This window comes from Ursus arctos, unplaced genomic scaffold (genome assembly GCF_023065955.2).
Source record: "Ursus arctos isolate Adak ecotype North America unplaced genomic scaffold, UrsArc2.0 scaffold_25, whole genome shotgun sequence".
Classification (NCBI taxonomy): Eukaryota; Metazoa; Chordata; class Mammalia; order Carnivora; family Ursidae; genus Ursus; species Ursus arctos.
Window position 1 is genome coordinate 4146129 of NW_026622930.1, and position 27346 is coordinate 4173474.

The following is a 27346-nucleotide window of genomic DNA, read 5'->3' on the forward strand; positions in this document are numbered from 1 at the left end:
GTGCGTGCACGCTTGGGCATCAGGGGGGTGTGAACACATTCATGTGGGGGTTGCTGAGAGTCTGGGGACCCTGGCCCATGGATCCCGTTCCACCTACTCTGGGCTTCCTATGGCACCAAGCCCAGGAGTCTTTCAGGGTGGGACGGGGAGCTCGAGACCCCACAATTAAGGCTGAGGTTTGCAGATACGAATCCTACAGACCCCAGGAGGTCGACCTGGCTTCTTGGTCATTCCCGTCAAATTCCAAAAGAGACTTGACGATGGATGGCCGGAGAACATCGAGGCCCCAAAAATGATGGTTCTGGGACTAACACATGGATTCACCGAGAATCAACCATCTTCTGCTCTAATTTCATCGCTACACTGGTAGACAGTGGCCAGGCACACACAGTCATCTCCGGCTTTGAGTGAGAGATTTAGTTGACAGTCCCTTGGACAATGACAGGAACAAGAAGGAGACACACGGTCTTTCCATAAAGTCACAGAAAGGTCTCTGGATCGTGATTGTGTCCAAGGATACCGCAGGGACCCCGGCCAGTGGGCCAGCCACCCGGCCCGCCCTGACTTGCCCTGCCCAGCAGCGTCCTCACTCAAATGTCAGAAATGGAAGACAGTCCCCGGAGCCGGGAGCGAGCGTCATCTTGTGGGTGATTGGCCAACTGTGTCCATGTGGACGGGTGGCCTTGGCAGATCTAAATCTGTGTTGATGAGACCAGACTGTGTGTCTCAATAAGCTGAGGTGAGAGCCTTCTGCTGACACAGTGCGAGATGAAGGAAAAGTCACCACTAGAGGAAATGTGCCCCTTCCAGGTGACCTGCTGCGACCCAACACCAGGAGTGGACATCCCTGGAGAAACTGCCTGCCCGTCAGCCACTCTGCTCCCCCGGACTGAGTCACATCCTACTTAGTAGCTTGGGGATGGTTTCACTTTGCAGTTAGTCCTCTTTAATAAGGTTGTTTAAAGAAGAAAAAGAAAAAAACACAAATGGGATAAGTACTTGTTATGGTGTTTCGGGGAGGGGCCGGCCAGAGACGACAGCGTCCCTTCCAGGTTCAGCCCCGACAACCACCACGGCCCGGGGTGCTTCCGAGACGTCTCTGGTTGGCACCAGCCTGAGTCCGTATTCATGCAAACTTGCCAAAGCTGGGGTCCGTGGGCTTCCTGCCACAGAAGTTGCCAGTGCCCTGGGAATCATTCTGGTGAGCGTGAGAAGAGGTCGAGTCTGGGAAGGAAGGCAAATTCCAAGGCTCTGGCTGTGCTTCGGGCCCGGGCGGTTGGGGAAGGTGGCGGATTCACAAAGGGCTTGGTGAGGGTCCTGGGCCCCTTCTGCGTGAGGAGACCCTTAGAGCTCAACAGTGACTGACCATCCCCACAGTGGTTTCAGGGCGTAGACAGTATCGACTCCACGCTAGGGAATGGGAAACTGAGGCCAAGGGAAGTAAGGTGGCTCTCCAAGGGCACGTCTGGCAGAGAGGATGTAGTCAGGGCTGATCAGGCCTCTGGCTTCCACCTCTGCTACTTTGTACCTCAGTGCCTGCTGGACATATTCGGTAGCCAAACGTTTTCCCATCGAGCAGTGCTTATGAAGAATTCTAAGACAAGGATTTCCACTTCTGGAAACCAGAGACCTGCTTAGGTCTCTACCTTCTTCTTCCAGCCCACTACATCCTGGATCCTTCCCCAGCACCCAGCACCATGCCCAGGTACCTCAGCTGCTTCACCCCTCCTTTCTTAAAACTGGCAATGTTCTGGAGCTTTCTCCCAGTGCTGTTTCAACTGGCTCCTCATCAAAGCTTTTCTCCCCAAGTTTTCCAGTCCTTGACCTGAATATCAGAAAGTCTGTGGAAGAATCCATAGGATGGAGGTCGGGATATCTGAGTTCTAGAACTTTCCACCAACAAAAAGCATTATCTTTAACAATAAAAATAATCATAGATTTGGGGATGGTTTCACAGAAAGTTGCAGTCTTCCAAAGCTGGACACAGGCTTTGGAAGCTCAGCTCACCCCCTCATTGGCTGTGTCATGCTGCCTGTAGCACTTTGCTTCTCTGAGACTTTATCTTCTCACATAAAATCAATACAGTTGCAATGAAGATTGAGCAAGATAATGTGATACTGGACTCAGTGCTTGGCAAGTGTCAGGTACATGGTCAAAATGAACACTTGTCCTTCCCTTATGAGAGGCAGTCAGGACCCAAAACTTCTGGACCCAAAACTTCCATCCACCCATCCACCCACCCACCCATCCATCCATCCACTCATCCATCCTTCCATCCATCCATCCATCCATCCAATCCTTGGCCCTGGATGGTGTCATAGCACTGGATTTCTGTAGTCTGGACCCAATGCTCTTACAACTCCCCACTCCCAATGCTCCATAACTCCAATATCTCTCAAATTCTGCTTCCTCCTCCCAAACAGAGACTTTTCTAAGGATCTTGGAAGGCCCTTTCCATTACTCTTTGGCAAAGACTTTCCATGAGAGCTTTGTACTAGAGTCCCACTATGGTTTATCCCTTCTGCCTCCCCCCGCCCTTCCCACCTTACACACCCCCATTCCTGAGTGTGTCGCATTATGGGGCCAAAAGGTGGAAACAGAGTGGTTACCCTTTTCAACTTTGATTCCCAAGAGAAAACTGAACAAGGAAACCCTCTCTCGCGTGACCCCGTCACGGCTACAAGCGCTCCGGAGGCCTGGGGAGCTGGGCATCAGATGTGTATTCAACTGGAGCCAATACTTAGTGAGGAGGACAAGTTTAAGTGAAGCAATGAGCAAAACAACCCAGATGAGCTGAGAGGGTTTCCTTTTTTCTTTTCTTCCTTTTTTTTTTTTTTTAGTGGCATCCAAGACTGAGGTTCTTTTCAATATGTCAGGCTTTTCAAAAAAATGATTAAAATGCCCCAGATTATTAAATAGAGCTGTTTCAGACTTAATTTAGCAAACTGTAACATTTTTATCATTTTTATAAAGCCCTTTTTAATAAAAACCGTCTGCAAGGAGACCAAATATCGAGGCTGAAATTATGTTTTCTCTGTATTTGTTATCCCCAAAGATGTCGTTTCCAGATTTTACAGCAAGAATAAATTTCATTTCGAAGTTGGGTCCTCCGCGGCAGTGCCACCCATCCCTGGACTTTCCAATTTACAGCGCAAGAAGCTAATCCCGCTGTAATTTTCATCCTTGCCAGCTCCCGACCACAGCCTCATACCTTCCTCGCCTCTCTGTAAACGGAGGACTCCGGGCAACATTCGACCCCATGTGTTTATTTTACATGAGCCCGAAAAATGTTGTTCTAATAAGCATAAACATATTTTCTCAGTGACAAAACGTTTTCATCCCCTCAGCCCCGATCTCACAGGTCACCGCTGGCTGCCAGTTCCCACGAGCGGAGTCCTCCATCTGCCGGGCAGGAGGCCGGTGGGGCCCGCGCTGGACTTGCACGGCGCCGTGCGGAGTCTGTTCGGGAGCCCGGCCCGCCCTGGACACCTCCCCCCGACACCGTGTTAACAGAGGCGAGACTCCAGCCCCGGAAACGACGGCTGGGCAAATACCCTAACGCTCGCTTGAAAGTGATCGCTCAGGTCCGAGAGCCCTGAGCCGGCGGAGGGGCCGCCCCATGACCGCGGGCTCTGCTCCTGGTGGGAAGGAGAGGCCGCCGGAGGATGGGGAGTGGCGGGAGGTGGGCCGGCCCCTGAGGCCCCAGCCAACAAGGTCATGACTGGCGCCCATCTGGCCGGACTTAAGCTCGGCTGAGCACAGGTCTTCCAAGGGGCCACTCACCTGGTTTGGTCCCAACAACTTTCATCGCTTGGCTGCGGAAGTCAGTGGGGGCCGTGAGGCCGGGTAGCCCTTCCTTGGGTCCTTCTGGAGGGCATGCTGTGAGCTCAGGGATCTCTGGAAAGAAGAAGATTTGATGGGGGTGATGGAGCCCACAGACCAGAAGGGGCACCTGCCCACCTGAGGCATGACAGCCATCATCCCGGCAACAGACAGAGACTGAGGGATTGTCCCATTCTGTCCAGCAAGCCGGCTTTGACTGGATTCCAAGAGAAGCGTCCAGTCCCCCTTCTGTGAGGCCTGGAGGGCAAGGGACACCGTGGCCAGGGCCGTCAGGAGGACAGTCTCCACTCTGGGTCCGTCCCCCACGTGCCGCTGGACGGGGGATGGGTCTGGGTCACCTCCCTGTACGCAGGCGTCCATTCACTTTGAGTGCCAAGCTTCTCCAAGGCCGGAAGTGGGTGACCAGCCATCCTGGTTTGCCTGGGCCTGGGGTTCCCTGGGGTCCGGGACTTTCAGAGCTAACACAGGACAGTCCCGCAGAGCAGGACAAGCTGGTCACCCTGCCCCCGGAGGCACGTGGTGTTTATGCCACCCTGTCAGGGGCAAGGCACTCTCCGTAGGGGTCCAAGTTGAGCATGGCTCTCTTCTGCCCCGCTGTACACCGTGAGTGTCCCCAGCAGCTTCCTGGTGCCGGGTGTCCTCCCCCTCCCCCCTGCAGTTAGGCAGAGAGCGTGTTACTGCCCACAGTCACGCTCCGACCCCAACGCCATGGGTCCAGCACCCAGAAACCTGATTCCACGGGTAACTGGCCTTCCCAAAAGGCCAGCCGTCTCCTCTGACATGGGAAGAGACAGAAGCCGGAGGGTTAGATATCCCCCAGGTCTCTGACGCCCCAGCCCAGGGCTTTCTCCACCTCAGGCCAGGCCCAGGCCCGGCCCCAGCGAATCTCCCCACACTTTCCTCCAGGAAGTTAGGCCAACTTGCGGTTCAGCTGAGGTCACCTAGAACCCCTCGCTGCTTATGTCACATCCAGCCTCACGCTCCCCATCAAGGCAAACACCCCCAGCCGGCCCTACCGCCAAACTAGCAATCTTCCGAACCCCATGCTGCGAGAAACAAAGGTCCGATTCAGCCTCCCGGGTGGGAAAGGGATCTCATTAAGGCCCTGGCAGCCAACGTGGGGGCCGAGGTATTGTTTTTAATGGAAAAACAAGAATCTGCTGTTATGTGTTAGATTAAAGGCTTTATCCAGGGGAATTAATCGGATTGCTACTGGCCTTCGGTCGCATAGCCTTTGACTTCACATCCTGGGAGAAGGCACAGACCAGCCCGTGAAATTGGTTCATTTCTCTTTCTGATGTTTAATGAAGCCCCAGACAGCTCGAGCATGGCTTCTCCTCCCTGGGGCGGTTGTGAATTACCTCTCCCCTGCACCCGCCGCCGCCCCCCTCTCCCCTGCGAACCCATCTCACACACCCTGCCGGCTTCATCATCCAAACACGCAGCCCTGGTCACGAACTACCGCTGGGTCTGCCCGCCGGCTCCAGAACCCTGTTCAAACTCTCATCCCCTGAGCTCTGGTTTCAGCACATCTTACCTTTTTATTGGAGTCGAACGCACGGGCGGAAAGTACCTGGATCACAGGGGTGCATGTTACCTTTCCATCAAGTCAGAGGCACACCCCTCAGCCAGCGTCCTTCAGAGGAAGAAACACAGTCGGGTCAGGGCCCCAGAAACCCACCAGCACACCTCCCTTCAGGTGAGCAGCCCTCCGACCCCAAGGGAGATCATTATCCTGATTTCTACACTGTTTTTTTTTAAACCAGTTATTGTGGTTTTATACTCGAAATCATACATCACGTTGTGAACTTTTTCGTGTTCAACAAGTTTTGAAAATGTCAAGTCCCATACCTCTGCACTCTGGGAAACAGAACAACTCCACTCTCCCTGCCCCTGTGTGTGACCACCACCCTTGACAATCAGACCAGAGACCCCCTCCTCCTGGGAGCCCCTCTGGATGGCCCTTCTTCCTGAGGGCTGACCCATGGGTGGGAACTTTCCCCACCCGATCCCCTCCAGATCCAGTGTCAACCTTGGTTAGATAGGTAGGGTGCTGTTCAGGGGTGGGGACAAGAAGGAGTCCCTAGCTAAGGACTTGCTACTCAGCAGAAGCTTCCAGAACAAGTCCTTCAATGAACAGCCATTGTTATCTCTTGGTTGCCATTGTTGCAGACTTCAGCAGGTGGGGAGGTCTGAGAAAGAAAGGAAGAGACACAGAGTAGGGAAGCGGTGGGGGGAGGGCAGCGGAATCTTTCAAGCACTCACTTTGTGCAAACCCTGCAGGGGCTCAGCCTCTCAACACCTCCGTATGTGACTTCAATTTCCCTACACGCTGTGGGGCTCTGGGCAGGTTCCTTACGCTCTCTGAGCATCTGTTTCCTCCTCTGTAAGGCAGGGATCATAGAGTCCATCCTGCAGGGCTGTTGTGGGACCTGGTGACCACAAGGCAAAGAACTGGCCGGGGGCTCAGCCCCCAGAAGCGCCAAGTCACAGCGGGTGTTATAATCTTCGTGTCCCACCTGCGTCTGGTAGAAAGTCAGAAAACCTCTTTCCGCCTTTGGAAGAGGCTTGGGAAGTGGCTGGTGAGGTCTTTGAAGCCCCAACAGCCTCCCTGGCCTTTTCCTCACCTCGCAGACCCTGACAGGCATGACCCGACTGAGAGTATCCAGGAGTCCCTACAACTATGCAGGGCACATCCATTTTCTTCAAACCATTCAAGATGAGGGTTCTGCCCCGGGGTCGGGGAGAACAGCCATGGTGGCTCTGGGTGTCCCCAGGACCCCAGCCCAAAGATCTGATGGCCCCAGAGGAGAGAAATGGCTCTGGAAGCTTTTGAGAGCTTTCATGCTCAGCTTGTCCCAGACGTGGGGTCCAGCTGCTTCTCAGGTGCGGGACAGACCTGGGCGGTGGGCCGGGGGGACACCTTCTCTTCACCACACGCTCCCCGCGGTGTCAGTGACCAAGATTGCCCCAGGGAATCGTCTTCCTCCTGTGCTCCGGTCTCTCCACCCAGCGCAGGGCCCTTCCCAAAGGGTCCCCATGAGACCCCAGCTCTTCTGGTCAGTGGGGACAGGCGCAAGGGTCACCACCAGGGAAAACCCACCAAGGTCAGTCCACACTGCAGGTCAAAAAAAATGTCCTACTGGCACTGAAGATGTTACACATTACAAACAACGCCAGCATCAGGAAACAGAGGGACGATGCCAGACCCCGGGGTCAGGTCCAGCCTTCCCAAGCAGGACGCGAACCCCGGCAGCCATAAAGGAAAATCACCAGGCCTCTGAGCACTGCAAGACTCACACGTGGACTAAACTCAACCGAGAAATGGCAGCCCGGAGGAAATATGTGCAACATTGCTGATAGACGGGGCGGGGGAGGGGGGGCGAGACCCTTAATAAACACAGGCTCTTACAAATTAATTAGAAGTAGCTCTCAGCAGAAAGATGGACAGAGACTGGATAGGCAATTCACAGAAGAGGAGTAATATCAGCAGCAAACATCCGAAGGGCCTCTCGACCAGGAAAATTTGGATGATAAAAGCAAACAATGAGATTTTTATTTTTTGAAGGGTTTTTTGCCTGTGATATTGGCCCAACGTCCAGAGCTGACAAGGGTGTGGGGCATGGTGTGTGCAGACACATCCATGGCCACGTGCAGACATGTCCACGGCCACGTGCACTGGGAAGACATGTGGGGGGACGCTGTGGCAGGATACTCCATAATGGAAAATGCACGGGTGCTCGGACCCCCCAATCCCCCTTGCAGGGACCTAACTATTTGCAGGGTTGGCTCTCTGTCTGTGTCAGTTGCACACGGGCTGCCCACTCACTCCTCGTCTGTCTGTAGCGCTCTCACTGTGGACCCCACGGAAATCGGGCAATGCCCCCCTCCATGTGAAGAGGTGGCCCCGTGCCTTTGCCTGTCTAGGACTATAGCCACACTCCGCTGCTCTCAGAGGCCGACTGTCCTCCGGCCCCGTGGTCTCCCTGAGCAGGTTTCCGAACCAGCCAAAGAGGCTTTGCATCCCTCCCTCCTTGGGCCGCGGCACGGCATGTGTGAGGGTCCCTGGTCCCTGCCAGCTCTCAGAGGACATCCTGCAAGGGCCCTTTCAGTGTCGGCTCTTGGGTCTGGGGGCTTGGGGACCTCGGCCAGGCAGGCTATCCCATATGTGAGCTGGCCAATCAGAGTCCTCCTGGGCCTTCCACACCTGTTCTGGAGTGGGGGTTCAGGGCCAGTCCCACCCCCACCCCCACCCCTACCTCACTATCGCCAACTCTGGGTCCCAGGACCAGCCAAAAGCAGCTGGTTTTTCAGGCCTGAGGTGGGGGTGGTGTCTTGGCCCCTTCCTATCCAGCTGGCTGCGGCCTCCTGGGAGAGACCCCACAGCCCCTCCTGGTGGGTGCCCAGGTGTGCACCTTCGGGAGGCAGGGGTCCAGAGGTGCCAGGTTCCGGAACTGAGAAGAGAGGCAACCCCCTACTCTTGCTTACTCTGCAAGCCCACGTGCCCGAGAAGGAAGCAGCCCTGCTCTCCCCCTGCAGCCCGATGTGGCCCCAGTGGGACCTGGGCTGGTGCTGAGGACTGGGGCAGCGGGGTGGGACAGACGGAGAGTGTGAGAGCCCGAGAAGACGGGAGTGCATGAGCCACTCAGCTGGCCATTTGGTGAGGCTGTCGCCGATGATCTGCCCACCAAGGTCACCGTTGGAGCAGACCCAAGCCTGGGAAGCCTGGGTAGGGGGGCGGCCGGTGCAGGCAGGGGGGCATTGCGTATGAGTCTCCAGCCACTGGAACTACCACACACTTGGCTGAAACGACACAGATTAGTTCTCTTATGGTCCCGGAAGTCAAAAGTCCCAAGCGGAGCAAGAATCAAGGTGCCTGCGGGGCTGGCTCCTTCTGGGCGCTCTCAGTGGCCAGCAGGGGGGGGGGGGGGGAGCACGGAATCTGCTCTTGCCCTTCCCAGCTGTGAGGCCACCTGCCTTGCTGGGCTGGTGGTGGTATCACTCCTTTCCTCTCAGACTGACCTCCCGCCTCCCTCCTCCCCTCGCACGAGCCCTGTGATGACGTGGCCCCCGCCCCCCCCCCCATGATCCGGGATCATCTGTCCCTGTGGAGGTCCCTAACCTAATCACATCCACAAGTCCCTCTGCCGTGTGAGGTGACACGGTCCCAGGTTCCAAGGATGAAGGCACGTGCATCTTTGCGGAGGGCCTCATTCCGCCCACCACGGGGCGGGGGGGGGGGGGGGCGGTCTGTGATTTCCTCAAGAAACGCAGCTGACAAGGCTGTGAGGGGCTCATCGGAGGTGGTCTTGAAGCCCCTCTCAGTGGCTTAGGTCTTCTCATGAGGCCCCGGAGAGCCATGGGCAGCTTTCGGCCTGGACCTTCCCCAGGACCACAGTCCTCGTCCAAGCAGGGCCAGCCTCCAGCCCCGCGGGTCCGAGCGGTGTGCATGGAGGAGAGTTGGAGCCCCCTGTGGCCCAGGCATGGCCGGTGTTGGGGTGTTGGGACCTCGGGAGCCGCCGGGGCCGGGGCCGGGGCCGGGGCCACGGCTGGGGGTCGCTGGTCCGCTCTGCGGTGGCCGCTCCTGCACGGCGGGTCACACATGGTTTACATTAAGGCCGGGAGAGTATGTTTTCCATCCCCGTCTGGCACACGAGGGACGCCCACCGCACAGGGCCCTGGAGGGCCCGGAATTCCGAGGCTGTGAGCTCTGCCTGTGGAGGGGAGGCCTTTGAAGCTGGTGAGGCGGGAGGGGACGCAGGAGGGGGGCCCGCGCGAAATCACCCCGTCCCCAGCCACGCCAGCCACAGCAGGCAAGGTCTGCTTTCCGAAGAGCAGACTTGCTGGCTTGGGGACCCTGCGGAGAGTCCACAGGAGGGTTCCCACCCGAGCCCTGCCAGCTGGGAAGGTTAAGCCAAGGTCACCGATCACTCGGAAGGTTACTCAGCATGGTGAAAGTTTCCAGGCTTAGTCTGTGTTGGGCCCCTGACCCTCCTCTGTACAGGTGCCTGGTCCTTTGCCTCAAAAAAGTCTTTGACCTTGACTTTTCTTCAGAGGAGCTCAGGCCAAGGGCTGGACGTGTCCTGATCAGACTCTAGACACTCAGGCTCCATGAGGTTCGCTGAGCTAATGACGACTCATCTGGGCCCCCATCAGTGGCCCCATCCTGCTGACTGTGGGGTCTGGGTCCCAGCCTCAGGGGAGAGCTTCTGCTTCCCACACCCCATTCCCAGCCTGAGTTTCAAACCCTTTTCTCCATCTCAACCCACCCTGGTCCTTGCCACCACCCTGTCCTACCACCCCACCCTACCCATCTCCACACGGTTCTCCTGGGGCCCAGAGGCCTCCTTACCCATCAGCCTGTCCTGCCTAGATGGCTCACCTCTAGTGATGGGGGTCTCAGAGCCTAGACGCCGCCCGCAAGGCTGCCACTGCCACGCCACCCCGTCTGCTCCGTCTCGGACCACGCACAGCACTGCTCACACTTCCCCCATGCACGCAGCTCCTCCGTCCTGCGTACTGAGCTCCGGTAGGGTCCAGGCCCAGGCTCGGAGCTAGAGGCACCTCAGAGCAGAGCGCACACAGATCCTGGCCCACACGGACTGATCGGAACCCACAGTGGCACCCACCCACCCTGCTTACCGCTTCCTAAATTGCACGGTGCGTTTCCCACCTCAGGACTTGGTCAATGCCGTTCCTTTCTGAGAATACCCTTCCTCCAGCTCCAGCGCAGCCCCAGCTGGACTTGGCTGCCGTGGCCGTTCCTCCCTAGATCTTCTCTGGCAGCATCTCGTCCCTGTGCCCCTGCAAGCTGCCCCGTGCTAGCTTCACTCTCAGAGCCTGGGTCTGCAGCTCGGGCGTGGTGGTGATCAGGCAGGCGGGAGTCACTTTGCGGGGTTGCCGCTGAGCGTGCCCTTCTAGCCCCGGGGCCAGGAAGATGCCCCTGCAGGTACTGAAGAGAAGAATGAATCGGGGTGATGCTAGGGTGCGTGCCACAGCCCTGAAGCCCCGCGGGGCTGGGGGGCAGTTCTGGGGTTGTAGCCACCTGGAGAAGGGACGCTGGGAAAGACCTTAGGCAGAGGGGGGCATTTGAATGGGGTTGTGAGGGATGAATAGGAGTCTGTGAGAGGCCAAAGTGGAGAAATTACTGCCACGTGAGCATCTGTACTGCTGTGGACCAGGGGTCAGCAAACTACAGCCCAGCGGCCAAATTCTGCCTGAGACCTACTTTGTATGGCCTGTAAGCTACGACCGGTCTCTCATGTTTGAAGCCTCATAGAAAGTCAATAAAAAGGAATATGCATATTCCATATGCGGCTTGCAAAACCTAAAATGTTTACTCTTTGAGCCTTTACAGAAAGGCTTTGAGAGCCCTTCCTGCACAAGGGGAGGGTTCATGTGGGACTGCCCCTCTGTCCTGACCCAGAGAGGATGGGAGGGGGACCTAGGACTGATTCCCACATGGGAGCGCATGACCAGAGCAATCCCCTGGCCCTCCCTGCATGACCCCAGAGCTTTCTCACAGGCAGTGGGGAGGGCCCGGTGAGATCACGGCTGTCACGGCCCTGCACGGGGCCAGCCTGGGGCCCGCCATCCTTCCAGCCAGATTCGTGACCTGTGGGGCCTGGGAGGGAGTGGACTCCCACTCTCGTGTTTGAATTAGCCGGATTTTCCACTGGCTGGCTGGGTCTGGAGGGACCTGACAAGATGACGTTCCAAGCTTAGTAATGTTTCAGCTCCAATGAGCTGGAATTCTGGTGGTTTCTTTTAATCCCACTGTGTTTACCCCAATCAGCAATCGAAGGTTGGCTAGAATGGTTGTCATTTTTCCTGTGATTAGTGCTTTGGCAGGCTGGCCTGTTTTCCAGGAAACGCCACTCTTCCCCACCTCTGCATCAGCGAGCAGCATCCTCGGAGGCCCCGGGACGTCAGATCGGGACGCAGGGCAGCGCGTGAGCACCGGGCCTCTTGTGCAACCCAGGGCCCTTGCATCCGCCCCTGGCGTCCAGCGGTGACTCTCAGTCACTTCTAGCAGACGGTGAGCCTCCCGAGGGCAGGGCCGTTTCGAACTTACTGGCTAGTGTGGGTTGCTCAGCAGCAGACCGTGAGACAGCGTTAGCAGTTGATTTGGAACAACCCCCCTTGGGATGCTGGGAGTCGGGAGAAAGCGCGCCCTCCCCCCACCCACCCCTAGCTGCCCCACACAGGGGGCAGGGAGCTGGAACACTGGCACCGCAGCTCCCAGGTGCTCCCAGGGATGTTGACCCCACAAGATCTCAGGCCAGTGTGCACGGGTAGAGCAGATGTTCGCAGCTTCGGAGAAAGCCCTCGGGCAGACACAGCTGTTGGCAGCTGGGAGGCACCCTGGCACGCTCTGAAATGTTAGATCCAAGGAGATGCAACTGACCAGGCCCCGGGCATCTGCTCTGGTCGTGTTTCCATCTTCTCCCACCGTCTAGGGCCCGTCCCCCTGCCACATGCAGGTCTGGGCCTCCGGAGTGTCAGCCGGCCAAACACATCCCTGTCTGACAGCCAGAGAGGGCCCAGGCTTCCGGGAATGCACTTACAGCACCGTCAGCCTGGTCACCGGGACCTGCGTGGATCCAAGCTCAGGACCCGTGGCTTCCCCTCTACGTCTCTGCCTCCAGGGGTCAGGTGGCGCCACACACACACACAGTGTCCCCAGTCAGGAGTGTCCAGGAGGGCCAGGCGGTGGGCCAGGAACATGAGGCAGGAATGGTAGTGGTTTCTGACACGTGTGGGACCAGGCAAGGCCTTGGACGCAGGGCCCAGGGGGTCTTGCCGCATGTTGTCCTGAAGCTCATGTCAGCTGGTGAGCAAGGACCCTCGGCCCACCCTGTGCTGCGCAGGGACCCGGCCCCAGGGGAAGGTCTGTGGAGTGAGGAAAGGCAGACTGGGTGGTAATCTTTGTAGCAGCCCGGGTTATGCATCAGTCCATCACCGCCGGAGGCCGTCTGCCTTCTGTTGTTCGATCTGCACAGAGGCCATGGAGAATCAGGCGTGGTGACTGATTTTACAGGTAACCATGTTACACGTTTTACAGGTAACCATGCTGAGGTGAGTCAGCTGCCGAGTGACGAGCAGAGCTGGCTCCAACGTTGGGGCCCCTGGAGAACACGCTGGCCTGTCCTTCTGTACCACTTAACTGCACCACACAGCAAACTCCCATAACCCAGTGGCTTAGAACAGCACGCCATTTCCTTCCCCACAATTTCCAGGGCGCGGAAGGCCAGGCACCCGAGCTGGGTCCTCTGTCTGGCATCTCACAGGCCTGCAGGCAAGATGTTGGAGGGGCTGCATTCTCATCTGGAGGCTCAACTGGGGGGAAATCTTCTTCCAAGCTCATTTAGGTAGTTGGCAGAGTTCATTTCCTGGCAGCTCTAGAATGATCACAGCTTGTTTTTCAAGGCCAGTAGGAGGGTGTCTGACCTCAGGAAGGGCACAGTCCCTCTGAGTCAGGCCCACGAAGTAGAATATTCCTTTTGATGAACTGATTCGGGGCGTCAGTTATTTCTGCAAAATCTTGTCCACTTTTCCATATTCTCTTCTTAGAAGCAAGTGTAGAGGCTTGCCTAGAAGTGCACCCTTCCCACACCTCACACATTCAGGCAGATGCTCTGTCCTGAGTTTGCCCTGGGCCACCTGTTCTGGGACTCTGGGTTAGTCACTCACCCCTTCCGGGCCCACATCATACCTGCTGTGAGGGGGAGGTGGCAGACTAGGGCAGGGCCCAGCGTCTTGCCTCTGTGTGCAGTGGCAGCAATGCAACCCAGAAGGGGACTATCTCTGGGACCCCAGTGATGACCGAGGGTGGGAGCGTGGTGGCCAGGGGACTGGAGGAAAGGACAGGGAAGGCTCCAAAGCTGGCTTCTCCATGCCTGCCTTTCTTCTCTCTCCCAAGGTCTGCACTTAGATAGATTTTCCCCACTTTCTTTAGCAGACAACCACCTCTGTATAGGGCCTAGAATAGGGCCTTTGGGAAAATACAGGAAAGGTGGCCCTAGGGCTTGCCATGAGATGCCAGCTGTACTACCAAGGGAAACACAGAAACCAGACCCGTCATGACAGGGGGGAGCTGCGGGTGGTGGGCTCCAGCCACTCGTGTCCCCAGGAGCTCTCATACAGACACACACCCCACACTGGCCAGCACCTTGCTGACCCTGACCCGCAGGCCCACGAGGCTAGCAATATGGTTGGTGTTTCTGATAGACGTTTTCCAAAGCCCGCCCACTCTGCTGGCCCCGGATGGTGCCTGCCTCTTGCCTCAGCATGACTGACCGACATTTTGGGAAAAGTGAAGTCAAAGAATTCACAGAGGCACGGGCAGGGCGAGATCTGCCAACCAGGAGCTCATGAAAGCCGCTCGCCGTCTCCAAGACTCGTCTATAATATGCCCCGTACGCAGCGTTCCCAGAATTCTTCAGAACTGAGAGGCCGGTGGGCCTGGGGCTGCAGCCCCTTGGTATAAGCTCGTGGCTCAGAGCTCGCCTGTCTGCGTGGCGAAGCATTCCCTTTTTGTGAGTGAAGTCCAACTTGTTAAATTTTACAGTGACAGGAAACTTGTAGCCTCACTCAGTAGTTACACGGGCCTAGACTCAGCACGCCCTATAAAAGTTCAGTGGCTGGTGGGAATTTGGTTGCAGGAAGAGCTCCAGCCACCATTTCAGGCCTTTAGTGCAAGTGATAGCAAGGCCCACAGGTTGGGTGTCTCCAGTGCCTCAGATCCCATCCGGATCGTGGCTCCCTGCCTGGGCCCCTACACAAAACACAAAGTGTTTGCCAGTGGGTCTGCTTTGGATTTTGTTGGAAGGCCGAAAACAGAACTGGTACCTCTCTGCCTCTTGAAGTGGGTCCCTGGCTCCTTGAGACCATGCAAGAGCCACATGTCATGAGGTACCGACCAGGGCGCCCTCTGTGGTCCATGGAATAATGAACTCCAAAGATTGCCAGTGCCCAGAACCCATGACATGGCCCAGGGATTTGGCTGATGTGATTACGATAAGGACTCTGATGGGGAGCCGATCCTGGGTTATCCCAGGGCCCAGTGGCATCGTAGGGCCTTGATAAGAGGTAAGCAGGAGGGAAAGAGTCAGAAAAAGATGTTTTGGGGCTTCTGGTGCATCTCCTGGAGGAACGTTTATGTGGGCCCTGGGCAGAGCCTGGGGACACCCTACACCAGCACCCGTGTTTGGCCAGTGATGGACAACCTACTGCTCCCACCATCTCAGTACCCACCCACTCCTCAGCCCTCCCAAGCCAACACACAATGCCTACAGGGTCGCCAGCAACAACCACGCCACCCAGTCCAACGTTCCCAGCTCCCTCCGCACCACCGCTTCCGCCCCAGCCTCTGGGACACAGCTTCCCTCGGCCGCTCCCTCTTGGTCCCGCTTGCCCGCTCAGCAGTGACGAACCTCGGGGCATGAGTCTTAGGATTCTTCTCTGCTGCCCCGCTGCCCCTCGAGTGATTCCATGGTCTTCACAGGCTCCACAGAATAGTGGTAAGTATGCCTTGCCCTCGAGGAAACCCCAGTCTCCAGGGGGACCAAGACCAGAGAAGGCACCAGCACAGAGGGGCACAGAGATGGGGAGGTGCAGGTCATAGAGGGGGTCCCTGAGCCCTGGGTGCAGTCAGGAAGGGGCTCTGGGAGAAGAGCACAGAAAGAGGAGAAAGACGATGCATCCAGGCAGAAATAATATTCTGCATCCCGGAGCACTGGGCTCGCTTTTCCTCCACCAGCAAACAGTTCCTGAGAACTCACTACCTGGCCTCGTAGTCATTATTTGACTACTCATTATTTAACGTACTCATCCCAGTGACCCACCAAAATCTATATGAAGGTTAGCCCATTTTTACTGACCTAACGTGACTCAGCTCATGAGAGGCGGGGGCGGGAACCGAACCCAGGTCTGTGTCACTTTCTGCCACATTGAGACGAGCTAGGGGGTCAGGGACTAGAAGCCAAAGGAAGGCCACATGCAGAAGGACAGCAGCTGGAGAGAGCAGCAGGGGGCACGGCGACCCCCGTTTCACTCCTCAGCCCAAACCGAGTCCAGATCAGAGCTGAGATTCAGGAGCCTGCAAATTCTATGAGAACATTTTTAAGTTGGACGTTCCTTTAACTAACTCTATCTAAAAATTTATTTTGCCAGTTACAAAGGCAAAACTTTTCTTTACAGAGCCTTCTCAAGAGTCTTGCGCACCAAGGATTGTGGTCTCTAAGAGGGGTCACTGGCCTATTTGGGGACCTTTGAGAACTCTGTTTCCTTTTAAAAGGGTTGTGGGGATAAAAGTTAAAAGAGAAATTTCCAGTTCCAGCCAAGAGAGAGTGACCCCCTTCCTCCCTAGTCCCTTTTACAATGAAGACTACCCTGGGCATAACAACAGACTGGGGAAAGATGGAGTGAACTGCTGAGGGATCTTGGGACTACAGGCAGAGTATGGCAGTGGGTCCCTAGGCTTTCTCTCTGCCTTCCATACATCCTGGACTGGGTGCAACCCGAACCACCAACAGGCATGGGCAAAAAAAAAGCCCCAAGGAAAAGCCCTGTAGCCAAAGGGAACAGGGCAGCTTGGCAGAGCAAACACCTCTTTGAAAATACTTACCCCACTCCAGCCAAACACCAGCGAGAAACCGTCCTCCCTGCCAAGGAAGTGAGCAAAGAGCCTCAATCTCCACCCCGGCCACAGCAACAAGACAGAGGGGGGCAGGCCGAGCACTCAGGTATTGCCCACCTCCCATAATGGTGTCGGTGGGGTCCAACTGACCCAGAATCCGTGAAGCAGAATGAGGCAGTGTCGGGTGGTGCTGGTCGGAATTTTGCTCCCCCCAGCTGGTACCAGTGGGGACCAAGAGGGAGCCAAACTCCCACCCCCACCCAGTCCTGTGCTTTCGACAGGGAGCTAGCTACCAGCAGGGTGAAGGGACAACTGAACTTCCAGTCTCACCCCTGGCACCACGGCGGTACGAATGGGCGGATCACTTAGCGTGAGTGGTGTCAAAGGCGCAAGGCAGGAAGCTGAGCACCCACCCCAACCCTTGCCTGCACCCAACACCGAAACAGAGTGACTGCCTGCGAGCAGGGAGATTAAATAGGATCCAGAGTTGCATTACATAATGCCCCAAATATCCTGGATACAATAAAACATCACTCATCATACCACGAACCAGGGCAATCGCAACTTGAACGAGAAACAAGAATCCACAGATGCCAACATTGAGACGAATCTGACGTTGGAATTCTCTGACAAGGGTTATAAAGCAGCAATCACAAAATGCTCAACAGCCATTACGAACATGCTTGAAACAAATGAAAAAAAAAAAGAGAAAATCTCAGCAGTGAAATAGAAGATACAAAATAGCACCAAAGGGAAACTTCAGAACTGAAAAAAAAAAATACAATAACCGTGTTAGGAAAACCTCAGTAGTGGGCCCAGCAGTGGATTGGAGATGACAAAGGAGGGAAGCAGTGAACTCAAAGACAGGCCAACAGCACTCCAAGGACCAATATGAGGTAGAGAAAAGACAGATTGGGGAGAAATGAAAAAAAGATCTCAAGGACCTGTGAGACAGTTAAAAGGGTTCTAACACCCACGCTGCTGGAGTCCCAGAAGGAGAGGAGGAAAAAGTGGAGCTGAAAAAAGATTTCAAGAAATAATGGCTGAAAATTCCCCTAATTTGGCAGAAGGCATTAACCTATAGATTCAAAAAGCTGAGCAAATCCCAAACAGAATAAACCCAAAGAAATGCACACCAAGAAACATCGTAATCAAATGCCTGAAACTAGAGACAAAGAAAAATTTCCTGGGGGCGTCCAGAGAGAGAGGACGTACCGCATTTAGAGAAACCCCGATTCAGATGAGTGCAGAAAGACAAGAAGCACTCGCCCCTGTATTCTATATCCAGGAATACTCTTCAGTATTGACGGGGAAATCAATCAGAAGCCTAAATTTAAGATATGAAACTACTGGGGTCCCTGGTTGGCTCAGTCAGTGGAGATGCGACTCCCGATCTCAGGGGTGTGAGTTCGAGCCCCATGTTGGGCCGAGAGGTGACTTAAAGTATGAAACTGTAAAACCCCTAAGGGAAAGCAGGAAGAATTCTACTTGACCTTGGGTTTGATGAGGATTTTTTAGATACAGCACCAACAACCTGCTCCAGGAAAGAAAAAAGCGATAGACTGTAGGCTGTCAAAATTAAAAACTTCTGTTCTGCAAAAGCCATTGTTAAGAGAATGAAAAGACGATCCATATATTGGGGGGAAATATTTGCACAACACCTACCTGCTAGAGGACTTGTACCTAGAATAAACAAAGACTCCTCAAGATCCAACAACAGGAAAACAAACAACCTAATTAAAAAATAGGAAGAAGATCAGAACAGACGTCTCGTCAGAGAAGATGTATGCACAGTAAGTAAACAGGGAAGGTGCTCGATTTCATGTGCCATTACAGACTTGGAATTTAGAACGACGGTGAGATACTGGGACGTCCCGTTGGGTTGGCCAAGACCCAGGGCCAAGTGCTAGTGAGGGTGCAGAGCAGCAGAAGCTCTCACTTGTTGCTGGTGGGAACGCAAAGTGGCACAGCCACTTGGGAAGACAGTTTGGTGGTTTCCGAGAAAGTTAAACATAGCCTTACCATATGATCCATCAAACTCCTCGGTATTTACCCAACTGAGTTGAAAATGTATGTCCGCACAAAAACCTGCCTATGAATGTTTATAGCAAGTTTTTTCATAATTGCCCAAAACTAGAAGCAATCAAGATGTCCTTCGTAGGGAAATGAAAAAACAAACAAACTGCGGCTCATCCATGCATGGAATATTATTCAGCAATAAAAAGAAAGGATCTGTTGAGTCCCCAAAAGATACGGGTTTACATTAAATGCCTATGTGAAAGAAGCCAGTTTGAAAAGGTTACATACGGTATGGTCCCAATTATATGACATTCCAGGAAAGGCAAAACTATGGAGAGGGTACAAATACCCACGGTTGCTAGAAGGTCGGAGGGAAGGGTTACATAGGTGAGGTAAAATGGATAATTCAGGGCACTGGAACTGTTGTGTATCACGTTGCCATGGCAGATACATGAGAGCATGTATTTGTCAAAACCCATAGAACTTGATAGCACAAAGGATAAACTGTAATCTAGGAAAATTAACAAATCACTTAGGCGGTTGGGGCATCCCGGGATAGAATACAGAACATGACAAAATACTGTGAATATATTATGAATGTATGGCGCAAGCTTACTGAAGAGAATGGGGGAAGAAGGTGCTAAGCTAGGTTACTTTGAACGTAGTGGAGTCTGTAAGCCTGAAGGCAACCAAAACAACTGTACATAAGCACCGTCTTCTAGTTCAAAGCGCTGTTGCCCACCGAGGCTGGAGGTTAACAATGATGATACCACTGCGCGTGGACCCGAGAATCAAGCAATGAGGTAAGTAGATGGCAGATGGTAAGAGCCAAGTTTCTCACCGTCGGAATGGGAAGTTATAGACCAGCAAGGGAAGGAGTCGAGGATGATCCTTGGGGTGGTGGACTAGAGGAAGAGACGTCACCACGGACTCTGGTCCAGCGTAGGGTAAGGACAGATGGCCGCACATAGACGCGTGTCCAGAGCTGCACCTACGTGGGGCAGTAGAAGCAAGGACTGCCGTGCTCTGTGGGCTTAGAGGGCTCAGAAGCTACGATGCCCCAGCAGCAACGAGCACATCTTGTACCCAGATGTTGGCTTCAGCACCATCACTCAAGAAAAGGAACCAGGGCTGCTTGGAAAAATGGCTAATTGTAGGGCTGGGTCGAGGCAGTACAGGATGAGCCTGGAGCATTTTGTAGTGCCAGAAAGTAAGAAAGTGCTTAAGAAAAACCAAACCAGAACACTTAACAGCGATGTGAAACATGTCAATGGGCTAAAGCGGCCAAATGAAAGAGCTCCCAACAGTCAAAGCTGAAGCAATCTGAATGACAAAATGAGTAATGTAGTGTTAGGTTATAACCTAAAGTATAAAATACCCAAAATAAAGTGTAAGATACCCAAGAGTCCATACTGCTGTAAAGAAACGCATAGGGGCACCAATGCATGGAAGAATGGATGCAGACAGTCTCCTGTGCAGGATTCCAAATAATGGTGTCGACATTTAGTCCTTAAGGAGGTGCGACATATTTCCTATTCCCCAGGTTATAGGCTGTACACAGTGACTTTCTTCCAAAGAGGACAGTATGAAAGAAAGATAAGAGAGTAACTTTACAGTGAAGACACCTGACAAACACTACCTCCAGCCAGGCGATCAAGAATAACTTCCACAGTGATATGGCCTATTGATAGCGTGCCTTCGATGTGATACGATGGGAATGTCCCTTCACCTCCGTGGTCTTCCTCCCCAAAACGCATTATCCCATTCTAATCATGAAAAAAAAAAAAGCATCAGAAAAAAAAATCCCAATTTGGGAACATTCTACAAAATACCTGGCAACTGCTTTAGAGTTTAAAGGTCACCAAAAAATAAATGAACATAAAATACAAGGAGAGCGTGAGAAACTGTCACAGCTGAGAGGAGCCTAAGAAGGCGTAACAGCTAAATGGAATGCGGTGTCCTGGATGGGATCCTCAGGCAGAAAAAGGACATTAGAGACAAGCGAGGAAGGCTGAATGATTTATGGACTCCAGTTAATGACAACAAGCTGATGTTGGTTCGTTAATTGCGGCAAAGCGCCACATGAATGTGAGATGTCAGTAGTAGGAGAAACTGGTCACGGGGTGTACAGGAACTCTTTGTACTACTTTTGGAATAATTCTGAAAAATCTAAAACAGTCCTAAAAATAAAGGTTTATTTTTAAAAATTCAAACATTTTTTCAATAGAAAAGAACAGAGTGTTGGCCCATACAACAACCTGGATGCCTCTTGAGGGTACTGTGGTCAGTATGAAAAGTCAATCTCAGAATCTTACCAGGTATGCAATTCCATCTAGATAACATTATTAAAATGAGAAAATATGGAGACAGAAAACATAGGGTGCCTGGGTGGCACAGTCGGTTAAGCATCCAATTCTTGATTTCGGTTCAGGTCATGATCTCAGGGTCATGAGAATGAGCCCTTCATTGGGTTCTGTGCTGGATGTGTAGCCTTCTTGGTATTCTCTCTCTCCCTCTGCCTCCCCACTTAAAAAAGAAAAAAAGAAAGAAATGAAAGAAGGAAGGATGGAAGGAAGAACGGACGTAATGGTGGTTTCTAGGGGACAGGAATGGAATGAGTTGTGTGAATATAAAGGGATACCACAGGAGTGCTCCTATGTGTAACGAATGGTTAACATGTACAGGATCACACTGCATAGACCTACACACACAACACACACATTAGTGCAGGTGAAAACAGCACGGTCTGCTGTCTGGCTAACGGTATTTTACTAATGTCAATGTCCTTTCTTTGATATTGCACTTGAGTTATTATTGAGGAAGCTAGGAGAAGGATATACTGGACTCTGTGTACTATTTTTGCAACTTCCAGTGAGTCTAATTTTTTAAAGTTAAAGTAAAATTAAAAGCCTGAATACTCCAATAACAGTGGAATAGCCAGTAGCAGGCTGTGCTTTCTCCTGACAACAACTGCATTCTGAACAACACATAAAAACAGCTGTTTGAAGACACTTAAGAACAACCAAAAGTGGGCTGGAGGTGCCTGGGTGGCTCAGTTAGTTAAGTGTCTGACTCTTGATTTTGGCTCAGGTCATGATCTTGGGGTCGTGAGATGAAGTCCCACATCAGGCTCTGTGCTCAGTGGGGAGTCTGCTTCTCTCTCTCCCTCTCCCTCTGCCCCTCTCCCCCAAGTAAATAAATTTTTAGAAATCTTTAAAAAAAAAAAGAGAACAACGAAAAGTGAGCTAAAACTTGAGAGGATAAGACACTTAAAATAAGGGAAACCCCAGAGGAGAGAGATGTGTAATTGACTTCCCCTAGAGGCACTCTCCAGTTTGCATGGCATGCAGGACTGAGCTCAAGCAGAAAGAGGCATTCTAAAGAGGCTGGAAAGTCAAGGTCTGAGTTCAGAGAAACCAGAGGAGCCAGAAAGCAAGGGAGGAAATCCAGGAAAGGAGAGAGCACCAAGGGTGGAAGGAAGTATTCTGAAATCTGCATACAAATCCTTCTTCCAAACCCTGGCTGACGCCTACTAATTTGTACACACATAAGGTAAGACTCCAAAGATCTCAATGAAAAGCAACCCCAGGCACCCGAACGCTGGCAGCAGAGATTAATCAGCTGCTGAGTTCAGAAGAGACAGAATTTGCAGTTCAGTTTCTGCAATGTCAGTTCTTCAGCTGAAGCCAAAGAGGGGCTATGCCTTACATGTAAGCGTCATGTCCCAGCACTAAGGGTGACACGGTAAGACTAATGGAAAAACTGAGATAAACTTGCCCTTCCAAAGCCTAAATCCAAACCTCCACAAGACCAAGGTGAATGCTGATAATGTAGTTGCTAGAACAAAAGGCCACACTCTTCAGAAGAGAATAACAGAATCCAGAGCCTCTACAAATATAGCACCCACAATGTCCGTTACTTAACCTACAATTACTAAGCATGCAAGGAAGTGAGAAAAGGTGACCCATAATCACAAGAAAAAAATTGCTCACAAGAAGCAAACTGACAAAAACCCAGATATTAGAATTACTTGAAAACAACTTTAAAATAAGTATTATGAAATCTTTAAAAAAATAATAAAATAAGTATTATAGAAATGTTTAAAAGTTTTACAGGAAAGGATGGACAGATTGTGTATATGTTCCCACTGTGGTGGAGGAATATCAAGAAATAAAGGAAAACTCTACAAAAGAATCAAATGAAAACCCCAGAACTGGAAATGCATGAGACGAAAAATGTGTTGAATTCAGACTGAACTTTAGAGAAGAAACAGGTCAATAGAAATTAGCCAAACAGGGAACACCTGGCTGCCTCAGTTGGTAGAGGTACTCTTGATCTCAGGGTTGTAGGTTTGAGCCCCATGTTGTAGAAATTACTTAAAAAATCTTAAAAAAAAAAAAAAGAAAGAAAAGAACCGAGTTTTTAGCCAAACTGAAACCCAGAAAGAAAAAAGATTTCGAAACATCGAAGCATCTCAGTGGACTGTGGAACACCTATGAGCCATCTAATATCTATGTGATTAGGGTCCTAGAAGAAGAAAAAGAGGAATAAAAGAGAAGAAAAAATATTTAAAATAAGCAGAGTGAAAAAAATCAAAATTTCATGGAAAGCATTAACTCACAGGTAAGATTCTCAGTGGGCCAAGGGAGAATAAATATAAAGAAAACCACACCTAAGTATACCATAGTAAAACTTGTAAAACATCTTTCAAATGGTAAAAGAAAAAAAATGCCGGGGCACCTGGGTGGCACAGCGGTTAAGCGTCTGCCTTCAGCTCAGGGCGTGATCCCAGCGTTCTGGGATCGAGCCCCACATCAGGCTCCTCCGCTATGAGCCTGCTTCTTCCTCTCCTACTCCCCCTGCTTGTGTTCCCTCTCTCGCTGGCTGTCTCTATCTCTGTCGAATAAATAAATAAAATCTTTAAAAAAAAAAAAAAAGAAAAAAAATGCCATTCTAGAGTTGTGTATCAAAAATGTTTTTGAAAAAATAAGGAAAAATAATAACATTCTTGGGCAAATGAAATCCAAGAGAATTCCTTGCCAACAGACATGCATTTCAAGAAATACTAATGACAGTTCTTTAAGCTGAGAGAAAATGATAACATATGGAAATTCTGATATTCAGAGAGGAATGTGGAGCATTGGAAATTGTTACTATGTGAGTAAATATAAAATAGGATTTTTCTAATCCCTTAAAAGACAATTAATTATTTAATGGATAAGCAATAGTGCTTATAAATAGAATAAAATGTATGACAACATTCCAAAAGATTTCAGGAAATAAATGAAATTATATTGCTATAGGCATCTTATGTTACGTGTGAAATGACAGAACACGCATTCAGGCTGGACTGTGATGGGTTAAGAACATATACTGCAATCCTAGAGAAGTGAGTAAAAATAACACAAAGAGGTATAGCTGAAAACCCATTAAAGGACATTAAATGGACTACAAAAAGTAATCAATTAACCCAAAAGAAGGCAGGAAGAAAGAAACACAGGAGTAAATTAAGTAGGAGAGGACAGTAAACAAGTAGCAAGATAGTAGACTTGAACCCGACCACATCAATGACTTCACTAACTGCAAATGGATCAAACCCTCCAAGTAAAAGGCAAAGATCATCAGTTGAGACAACGGAAGAAAGATGTGGGATTTCTACTTTGAAGCATAGTGAAATAATAACCCACTAAAAGTCACCCCCCCCCACACACACACAGAAGCCATTACAGGAAAAAAAAGAAAGCAAACAACTCTAAGATCTGGACATAATAAAAAAGTCTGAAGGTTCTAGGGAATGAAAAAAAACCATACATATTCTAAGAAGTACTCAGAACATCATGACGTGGGACACAGGGTGACAATAGTAGGGGAAGTTCTGTGCGGGAGGGATGGGAGTATATGGGAAATCTCTACTTTGGCTCGATTTTGCTGTGAACCCAAAACTGCTCTTAAAAATGGAGCAATTTAAAAAAAAAAAGCACATAGGCTCATGTCAGAAAGACAGAAAGCAGCTTAAAGGAGCTCTTACTGGCCAAATTTAGAACAACTGGAGCACAAAAATAAATACCAATTGAAATGGGCTATAACCCATTAAGCATAATGAAACCCCACACGGCTATACCAAAATGAGCATGGACATAAATAAATGTGGAGAAGGGAAAGCTCATCCTTCAGAAAAATGCCAACTAATAAAAGAGAGGGAAAGAAACATGAAGCCAGAAAATCCTCCGTGCTTGCTGGAACTACTGGCTGAAAGGCAGGTGAGGAACAGGATACTTAGTTTCAAAGTGTCCATGAGGCACCTTAGTGACTCAGTGGGTTAAGCATCCGACTCTTGATCTCAGCCCAGGTCTTGATCTCAGGGTCATGAGATCAAGCCCTGCGCTGGGCTCCACACTGGGTGTAGAGCCTATTTAAAGACAAAACAAAGTGTCCTTGTTACTCACTGGATGGCATCCTTCCAAAACCCACATGTTGGAGCCCTACCCCCCATTACCTTATAAAGTGACCGCACCACGAAAGAGGTTCCTAAGGTGCAGCGAGGTCACGTGGGCAGACCCTAATCCGATAGGACTAATGTCCTTACAGGAGGAGGAAGAGACACCACAGGGGACGCACACATGGAGGAAAGACCACGTGAGAAGGTAGCCGAGACAGGAGAGAGGCTTCTAGAGAGACCAACCTGCCCACACCTTGATCTCAGACTTCAGGCGCTGCAACTGTGAGAAAATATCATTTTCGTTGCTGAAGCCACCCAATCGGGGATATCTTCTGATGGCAGCCCAAGCTGACTGATAGAGTCATATTAATTATGAATTACAAGAGGAAATCGTAACTTCACAGTAGAGAACTCCAAGTGCTCGGCTTGCAACACCCTGGCTGCCCCGGACATTCTGTAACAATTAACGAAAGGCAAATATGGGCTGTGGTTTGGATGATAACATTGTACCAGTGTCAAATGTTCTGATTTTGATATTTCTTTTGTGGGTATGGAAAATAATCTTTTTCTTGGGACATACATACTGTGTAGTAAGGGGGTTATAATGTCCCCAGCTTTTCTGCAAGTGGTTCAGGGGAAAAATTACACACACACACACACATGCCCTATACGTATATATGTTATATATGTTTACATATATTTTATACACTTATGTACCTATATAAACGTGTGTGTTTACAGATGAACACACATGTGTGCACATGCTTATGTACTTGAGAGGGAAAGGAGAAATGCAAGAATAATCAACTGTGATGAAGGGTAAACAACTAGTGAATCTGAGGGAAGGCTATACAGGGGTCCCTTGGGCCATTCTCACAAATTTATATCAAAATCAAAAAGTTACCCAAAAAAAATTTAAAAAGGAAAAGGAAAACCAGAAATGGGGAGGAAATATTTACAATACATATATCTGGGAAAGGACATGTATCCAGAATATATTAACAACTTTTATAATTCAATAATAAAAAGAAAAAATTAAATGAGTATCAGGGCCGAACAGACACTTCAGAAGAGAAGGTACACAAACGGACAATGAGCACTTGAACAGATGCCAAGATGCATTAGACCGTCCATCAGGGAAACACGAATTAAAATCACAATGGGATACCACCGCTCGTCCCACAGAATGATGAGCACTGATGAGACCAAGGCCGATAGTGTGGGATGTTTGCAAGGATCTGGAGCACCTGGAACGCTCACACATTGTCATAGGAGGGGAACATGGCAAAAGCACTTTGGAAAATTGGTCAGCAGTCCCTTAAACAGTTAACCTATGAGCTAGCAATTCCAATCTGGGGTCTTTATCCACAAGAAGTACACACATATACCCAGGAGAGGATTTTTATGAGAATGTTCATAGCTGCGTATTTGCCCATAATAGTCCCAAACTACAAACAACCCAAATGCCCACCAACGGGAAAACCCAAACACGAAATACCATGAAGCAATAATAGGAAAACTTACACACAACAATAGGAATGAAACTCAGATCGGGTGCCAAATACGAGAAGTCAGAAGCAAGCACATGCACGGGCAGATTCCCGGGACGTACTAGAGCAGATGCTACCGACCTATGGTGATGTAAATCACAACAGTGATTGTCCTGGAGGGAAGTGCTGTGGCTGCACAGGAGCGACGGGACTTTCTAGGGTGACGGACGTGTTTGGTTCTGATGTGTGGGTTAGTTATAGGGGTGTATGCATGTTCAAAAGTGGTCAAGCTGTTCACTTGAGACCATTTTGCTGCATGTCAATTATACTTCAATTCTAAAAACTTTTAAAACGTTTTTTTAAAAAAGGACTGCCACTTAAAATAATGTATTCATTAAATTTAATCAAATTGTCTGAATCTTGCTGCCTTGAGACAACTGTCTGAGAAGCAGGAACGGAAGGAGGGAACCCTGGGATGTGCCCCACCCTCTCACATCCTCATAGCCCCGGAAATGGCGCTGGCCCGTCTACGGTGGGCCTCGTCAACCCAACCATTGGCTTGGCCATCCGCAGTGGGAGCCCCCAGGCCTTTCTGCTCCTGTCTCCCCATCCAGAGTAAAGACGTACAAGGGGACTTCTTGTTTGCCTTCAGCTGTGTGGTGCCGTCATTCTTGGTCCCACTTCGTCTCAGTTTTCCATGGACTATGAGGAAAAGTCCCTGACCCCAAAGTTCTCTGACCCCTTCATCTACTCCAACAGGGGTGGGTGGTCTGCTCACCATCACATCAGGTCAGACACACCCTCTCGTGCAGAGTAAAGCAGGATGGTCCCATTATGTTCAGCTCTGCGTTTGTCCCAAGGCGGTCTTGTGCTCCCTCGGACAGGATAGGAAAGAGGCTTTTCCAGAATGTAGCA

At 51.2% G+C, this 27346-nt stretch overlaps 1 long non-coding RNA gene across 2 annotated transcripts; it reads right to left on the reverse strand.

The window, feature by feature from the left end:
• Positions 1-349: 349 nt before the first annotated feature.
• Positions 350-25373, reverse strand: LOC123001948 (uncharacterized). 2 transcript variants are annotated; one of them, XR_008961461.1, is made up of 4 exons: positions 25185-25367; positions 5381-5479; positions 3784-3897; positions 350-1224 (listed from the first exon to the last, which is right to left on the reverse strand). It is a non-coding gene; the product is annotated as an uncharacterized LOC123001948 (long non-coding RNA). The 2 variants fall into 2 exon arrangements; XR_006411304.3 differs by lacking the exon at positions 350-1224 and having other exon boundaries at positions 2268-3897; positions 25185-25373.
• Positions 25374-27346: the final 1973 nt, after the last annotated feature.